Source organism: Oncorhynchus nerka, linkage group LG2 (assembly GCF_034236695.1).
Source record: "Oncorhynchus nerka isolate Pitt River linkage group LG2, Oner_Uvic_2.0, whole genome shotgun sequence".
Taxonomy (NCBI): domain Eukaryota; kingdom Metazoa; phylum Chordata; class Actinopteri; order Salmoniformes; family Salmonidae; genus Oncorhynchus; species Oncorhynchus nerka.
The window spans coordinates 16,250,318-16,257,817 of NC_088397.1; the positions used below are offsets into that span (position 1 = coordinate 16,250,318).

Consider the following 7,500-nt stretch of genomic DNA (forward strand, 5'->3'; position numbering starts at 1 on the left):
GGCACTGAGATAAATATATTATAATGACCCAAGATGGCACTGAGGTTGTAACGCTCCGGGTGTCGTGGGTGTGGAGTCAGACGCAGGAAACAGAGAGTGCAATGCTGTGCTCTTTAATGCACTAACGCAATACTGGGCGCTCAAACCAAAATGCCCCAAACACGGGGGACGAAAATAGTACAGCAGAATACACGACCAGGAACAAACACGTTCCTCTACTACATAACCGAAGGTCACAATAATTAATCCCGCACAAAGAAACAGGCGGGCCGGCTGTCTAATAAAGCCCAACTAATGATTCACGAACAGGTGCTAACAATAAACATACAAGGAGGGGGAGGAAAGACAATCAGTGGCAGCTAATAGGCCGGTGACGACGACCGCCGAGCACCACCCGACCGGGAAGGGAAGCCACCCTCGGTCGGACTCATGACGGGGTGCAGGGCGATCCGGATGGAGGCGATGGAAATCCCTCAACATTGATGGATCCAAGATGTCCCCCACCGGTACCCAGCACCTTTCCTCCGGACAATACCCCCGCCCCCCCCAGTCCACGAGGTACTGCAGACCCCTCACCCGGCATCTTGAGTCCAGAATGGCCCGTATCGTATACGCCGGGGACCCCTCGATGTCCAGAGGGGGGGGAGGGACCTCCGGCACCTCACTGTCCTGCAGTGGACCAGCTACCACCGGCCTGAGGAGAGACACATGAAACGAGGGGTTAATACGATAATAGGAAGGGAGTTGTAATCGATAACACACCTCGTTTATTCTCCTCAGGACTTTAAAGGGCCCTACACACTGCGGACCCAGCTTCTGGCAGGGCAAGCGGAGGGGCAGGTTTCAGGTCGAGAGCCAGACCCTGTCCCACGGTACAAACACGGGGGCCTCACTGCGGTGGCGGTCAGCACTCCTCTTCTACCGTCCACTCGCTTATTGGAGAGATTCCTGGACGGCCCTACAGGTCTCCTTGGAGCGCTGTACCCATTCCTCCACCGCAGGAGCTTCGGTCTGGCTCGGATGCCATGGTGCCAGGACCGGCTGGTACCCCAACACACACTGAAAAGGGGACACGTTAGTAGAGGAGTGGCGTAGTGAGTTCTGGGCCATTTCAGCCCAGGGAATGTATCGTGCCCACTCCCCTGGCCGATCCTGGCAATACGACCGCAGAAACCTACCCACCTCCTGGTTCACTCTCTCCACCTGCCCATTACTCTCGGGATGATAACCGGAGGTCAGGCTTACAGAGACCCCCAAACGTTCCATGAATGCCCTCCATACTCGGGACGTGAATTGGGGGCCCCGATCAGAAACGATGTCCTCCGGCACCCCGTAGTGCCGAAAGACGTGGGTGAATAATGCCTCCGCAGTCTGTAGGGCTGTAGGGATACCGGGCAACTGGAGGAGACTGCAGGACTTAGAGAACCGATCCACAATCACTAGAACCGTGGTGTTCCCCTGAGACGGGGGAAGATCGGTCAGGAAATCTACGGATAGATGTGACCATGGCCGTTATGGAACGGGGAGGGGTTGTAACTTCCCTCTAGGAAGGTGCCTAGGAGCCTTACTCTGGGCGCACACCGAACAGGAGGAGACATAAACCTTAACGTCCTTAGCCAAGGTAGGCCACCAATACCTCCCCCGAAGGCTCCCCACTGTCCTCGTCACCCCAGGGTGACCCGAGGAGGATAGGACGTGAGCCCACCGAATCAGTTGGTCCCGAACACCAAGCGGCACGTACTTTCGCCCCGCCGGACACTGAGGAGGCGCGGGTTCCGCCCGTAACGCCTGATCGATGTCCGAGTCCACCTCCGATACCACTGGTGCTACCAGCCTTGAGACGGGAAGGATGGGAGTAGGTTCGGTGGACCTATCCTCCGTGTCGTAAAGGCGGGACAGTGCGTCAGCCTTTACGTTCTGGGAGCCCGGTCTATAAGACAATGTAAACCGGAATCGGGTGAAGAACATGGCCCACCTTGCCTGACGTGGGTTAAGTCTCCTAGCTGCCCAAATATACTCCAGATTCTGGTGGTCGGTCCAGATGAGAAAGGGGTGCTTAGCCCCCTCAAGCCAGTGTCTCCACACCTGCAGAGCTCTGACCACCGCTAGCAACTCCCGGTCCCCCACATCATATAGTTACGCTCCGGTGGGCTGAGCTTCCTTGAGAAGAAAGCGCAGGGGTGGAGTTTTGGTGGCGTACCCGAGCGCTGTGATAGCACGGCACCCACCCCAGCCTCGGAGGCGTCCACCTCCACTATGAATGCTAGAGAGGGTTCCGGATACACCAACACGGGTGCATCCGTGAACAGCACCTTCAACTTGATGAAAGCTCCGTCCGCCTCTGCTGACCACTGTAACCGCACCGGGCCCCCCTTCAGCAGTGAAGTAATGGGAGCCGCTATCTGGCCAAAACCCCGGATAAACCTCCGGGAGTAGTTGGCAAAATCCAAAAACCGCTGCACCTCTTTTACCGTAATCGGAGTCGGCCAATTACGCACGGCCCTAATGCGGTCACCCTCCATCACCACCCCCGAGGTGGAAATGCGATAACCCAGGAAGGAGACGACTCGTTTAGAGAACATGCATTTCTCAGCCTTGACGTATAGGTCATGCTCCAGCAGTCTACCAAGCACCTTGCGTACCAGAGACACATGCGCGGTGTGAGTGGCCGAGTAGATCAGAATGTCATCGATATAAACAACCACTCCTTGCCCGCACAGGTCCCTGAGAATCTCGTCTACAAAGGATTGAAAAACGTCTGGAGCATTCTTTAACCCATACGGCATGACGAGGTACTCATAGTGGCCCGATGTGGTACTAAATGCGGTTTTCCACTCGTCTCCCTTCCGAATACACACCAAACTATACGTGCTCCTGAGATCCAGTTTTGTGAAGAACTGCGCTCCGTGAAATGATTCCACCGCCGTAGCGATGAGAGGGTAACTATACCCCACTGTGAGGGCGTTTAGACCTCTATAATCAATACACGGACGCAAACCTCCCTCCTTTTTCTTCACAAAAAAGAAACTCGAGGAGACGGGTGAGATGGAGGGCCGAATGTACCCCTGTCCCAGAGACTCCGTGACATATGTCTCCATCGCCAACGACTCCTCCTGGGACAATGGGTACACGTGACTCTTGGGAAGCGCAGCGTTTACCTGGAGATCTATCGTACAATCCCTTCCCGGTCGATAAGGTGGTAATTTAGTCGCTTTCATTTTACTGAAAGCGATTGCCAAATCGGCATACTCGGGGGAATGCACACCGTGGAAACCTGGTCTGGACTTTCCACCGACGTGGCACCGATGGAAACTCCCAAACACCTTCCAGAACACTCCTCTGACCACCCCTGGAGAACCCCCTGTCTCCACGAAATTTTAGGATTGTGCCGGGCCAGCCAGGGAATCCCTAGCACCACTGGAAACGCAGGCGAATCAATAATATAAAGACTGATATGCTCCCTATGATTCCCCTGCATCACCATGTCCAGTGGAACCATGGTCTCCCTGACCATCCCTGACCCTAATGGCCGGCTATCTAGGGAGTGCACGGGAAAAGAAGAATCTATCGGCACCAGCGGAACCCCTAACTTAAGGGCGAGTCCACGATCCATAAAGTTCCCAGCTGCGCCTGAATCGACTAGCGCCCTATGCTGGGAAGAGGGAAAAAAGTGAAGGAAAAAAGACAAACATGTGGCCAACAGGGGGTTCTGGGTGAGTTTGATGCTGACTCATCTGGGGTGATCGAGAAGCGTTCCGCCTGCCATCTCTACTCCCAGACGGACACCCCCAGGACCGATCGGCCGTGTGTCCTCTCCGACCACAGTTGGTGCAGGGAAGGCCTCCTCCTGTACCCCTCGGCACGGCCCCTCCCAACTCCATCGGAATGGGAGCGGAGGGGCTGGGTGGTGGAACACACGGGAGATGAGGACACTCACCCTCTCCGCTCCCGAGGGAGTGGGCCTGACGGTGGACAGGTATAGCTCCAGTTGGAGTAAAAACCCCTGGCAACCCGCCGTCGCTCCATCATAAGCCCTCGGGAGCATCAGACGGAGGATGCTGGAGTCGGGAGATGGGGAGTCCGGAGCCGGGGGTGCCGAAGGTGGAGAGAGGAGACCACTCCTCTCCCATCAGTCCATTCTCTCCATCATTTGATCCATCACCGATCCGATCCGATAGAGGACGGTGGTGTGGTGGAGAACCCGTTCCTCCATCGATGGGAGAGGGTTGGCTGCTGCTCCTGCTGACTCCATTCAATATGGTGCGGGATTCTGTAACGCTCCGGGTGTCGTGGGTGTGGAGTCAGACGCAGGAAACAGAGAGTGCAATGCTGTGCTCTTTAATGCACTAACGCAACACTGGGTGCTCAAAACCAAAATGCCCCAAACACGGGGGACGAAAATAGTACAGCAGAATACACGACCAGGAACAAACACGTTCCTCTACTACATAACCGAAGGTCACAATAATTAATCCCGCACAAAGAAACAGGCGGGCCGGCTGTCTAATAAAGCCCAACTAATGATTCACGAACAGGTGCTAACAATAAACATACAAGGAGGGGGAGGAAAGACAATCAGTGGCAGCTAATAGGCCGGTGACGACGACCGCCGAGCGCCACCCAACCGGGAAGGGAAGCCACCCTTGGTCGGACTCGTGACAGAGGTGAATATATTATAATGACCCTTGCCGAGGTACTATGTTCCTTACTGTATTTTGATCTGATTCCAAACTCTTTATGAATATGAGGGGAATGTTGGTATGTAGTTTTGCTTGGTGGGGGCTGGCTGTGTTGTAGAAAGCAGCTCCATCTCCTGCACCAGCCTAGCCAACTTCATTATGCAGTCCTGCCTTGCTGAGGGTGCAATTACTTAATGAGAGCCATTTTAAATAGCTCTGAAACAAATACATCAATTTCCTTCCTCGTCCCAACCTGCATGGATAGGCCAATAGCTCATTTCTAATTTCAGCAGGAAAGCATTGTGTTTGTTAAATCCACTTTGTAACTTGGCTCGTACAGTTGTACTAAACTGCGTTTTGAAGCTAATGGAGATTTTGTAAATGCGGCAAGTACACTTTGACAAAGGCAATGGTTTGAGGTGTGTTTACTTAAGCAGCTGCCAGCCTCACTCTGAGTGGCATTAATTGGCATTCGTCCTGTTGTCTGCCTTGTTGCTGTTTGGGAACATTGTGAAGTTGTCTCAATAAGTGGTGCAGAGGCAACAACAACAATCGTCCCTGCCTGTTCTGCCCCTGCAACATGATCAATGACTATATCCCCTGGTAATTCACTCCTCTCATCCCTCCATATGAAAGCCCCCTCCTCTAGTATGACTCCCATTGTTGCAGGAGTTCTCCTGCTTCCCAACCCACCGTCCACTTTAAGTAGTAAAGCCTAGTAAATTAATTATATGCAAATGTCAGTAACATTTTGCCAAGATTTGCATTTAAATGTTCCTTCCTTTTTTCTTTGTGTTTTTCTTCTTCTTTCTCCAGGTGGTTTTATTGGAAACTCAATTTGCATTGAGGCTCTAATTCACTGACATGGTGAATATACTGTAACGGTTATTTTGTTATTATTTCTCAAGCACTGCAGAGCTCTAACTCCCACTCCCACTCCCACTCCCACTCCCACTCTAACTCCCACTCCCACTCCTGTGTGGATTATTTTGGAGAGGAGAGGACAGGAGCGCCATGGTTGTTATGAGTTACGGCGTTACCAGCGAGCAGCGGGCCGGCTGCTAATTGCAGCGAACAAGACGGCTTGATTTAAATCAACGGAATGAGTGAATCGTTAATGGGCAGTCGGTCAGGGGAGGAGGGATTTGGGTGTGCGTGTGTGCGTGGTGCTGGGCTGATGGCGATGTGGTGGCGGGCGGTGGAGGGTTTTTTGAGCCCTGGACTGGTTCAAGGCGATAATACAGCAAGTATGTTAGCGTCATGTGTGGCTGATGATGACAACAGACCAGCCAGTCAAAGTGGGTGACCTAAATAGAGAATTTGTGGCAGAATGAATCATTTTAATATCCAAAGTTGCTGGACATGCCGCTGAGGCTGGGCCTAAACTGTTTTATTGATGCTGTTCATCGACGGTTTATCAAACATCTAACCAGTTTTTGCATTGTTATATCAGTCATCGACCATCACTTACATTGATATCTGCTACCCTCCCTAGCGTAGCCTACAGGAAAAGACATAGACAGAACTTCAAACACTTAACCATGAAAAAGGAATTTATAATTACAGAAATTGTTTGCTCACTGTGAAATTAATATCCAACTAGTCGGTGACAACTATGTAGAGTTTGGAGTTTGTGACAGCAACTATCTGAGCTTATTACAGTACTGTATACACTATGACCTGGCATTTCCTATGATCTTCTGTGTAGAAGAACCCCTTACCTTCTTACGTCTCTTGGCTTGTGAGCATCACAGGTTACATGTGCATGTTTGCGAGAGTTTCTCATATATATCCCATAATAGTTGGTAGCTCAAACCGTGTGGACTTTACAGACATTTTTGTGAGAGAAACCGCACTTGTCTCACAGACAGTGCTCTAGCACAGACAAACGGTTGGTATCAGCGGATGCAGAGGAAATGAACAAGTCCACGATGTTTAAAAGGGGTCAGATGTCCAGCATCACGGTGGGACTGTACCCTTCCAGAGTTTCCCTCAGCTCTCCTGCTCCTCTGGTGACCAGCTCTCTGTCTGATGGCTGTCACATTGAATAAGCAGACCGCATCATATCCACACTAGTTTGTAATTGAATTGTAGCTCTAATCAGTGTGCAGCAGCTAGTTTAGTTTGCAGTGGTTGACAGTAATGTTCTCTAATGGCTCAGTGGCTCTCTGTAAAGTTCCAGGCCACTGCTTTCCCTGGCTGTGTTGTGCTGTAGTGTGTAGACTTCTCACCATGTGGTCGGATGTGAGCCACATGGAGCTGCACAACGTAAAACATATTAGCCGTTATCTCCAACCCTGTGCTCGAAATTAATTGTTAACACTCCCAAAAAATTATCACCACTGTTGTATCATGTCCTCGCTCAATCCACCAGCCTTTTGAAATGTGGTTTTATTCCTGGTTTTGAAGTGATGGTAGCGCCCTTCCTTGAAGTACACATTCATCATATAATAATTTCTAGACTGTAGACCTTACTGCTGCTGTTTCCTTGGGTTCCAAATACGGTTCTACCTCCTTCCCCTCTCTCTCTCTGTATCTCTCTCTCTCTCTCTCTCTCTCTGTATCTCTCTCTCTCTCTGTATATCTCTCTCTCTCTCTGTATCTCTCTCTCTCTCTCTGTATCTCTCTCTCTCTCTGTATCTCTCTCTCTCTCTCTCTCAATTCAATTCAATTCAAGGGGCTTTATTGGCATGGGAAACATGTGTTAACATTGCCAAAGCAAGTGAGGTAGATAATATACAAAGTGAAATAAACAATAAAAATTAACAGTAAACATTACACATACAGAAGTTTCAAAACAATAAAGACATTACAAATGTCA

At 50.9% G+C, this 7,500-nt stretch overlaps 1 protein-coding gene across 4 annotated transcripts in view; it reads left to right on the forward strand.

The window, feature by feature from the left end:
• The window catches only part of LOC115118358 (interleukin-1 receptor accessory protein-like 1), a 495,706-nt gene that overhangs the window by 140,545 nt on the left and 347,661 nt on the right, over positions 1-7,500 (forward strand). For 2 of the 4 annotated variants that reach the window (XM_065023739.1, XM_065023737.1), the window contains exon 1: positions 4,395-4,664. The exons of 1 other annotated variant lie outside the window; for it this stretch is intronic. The gene's annotated coding sequence lies outside the window, so the exon portion shown is untranslated. Of the gene's footprint in view, positions 1-4,394; positions 4,694-7,500 lie in introns of those variants that run through there. One more of the 4 variants, XM_065023738.1, reaches the window with a different exon arrangement.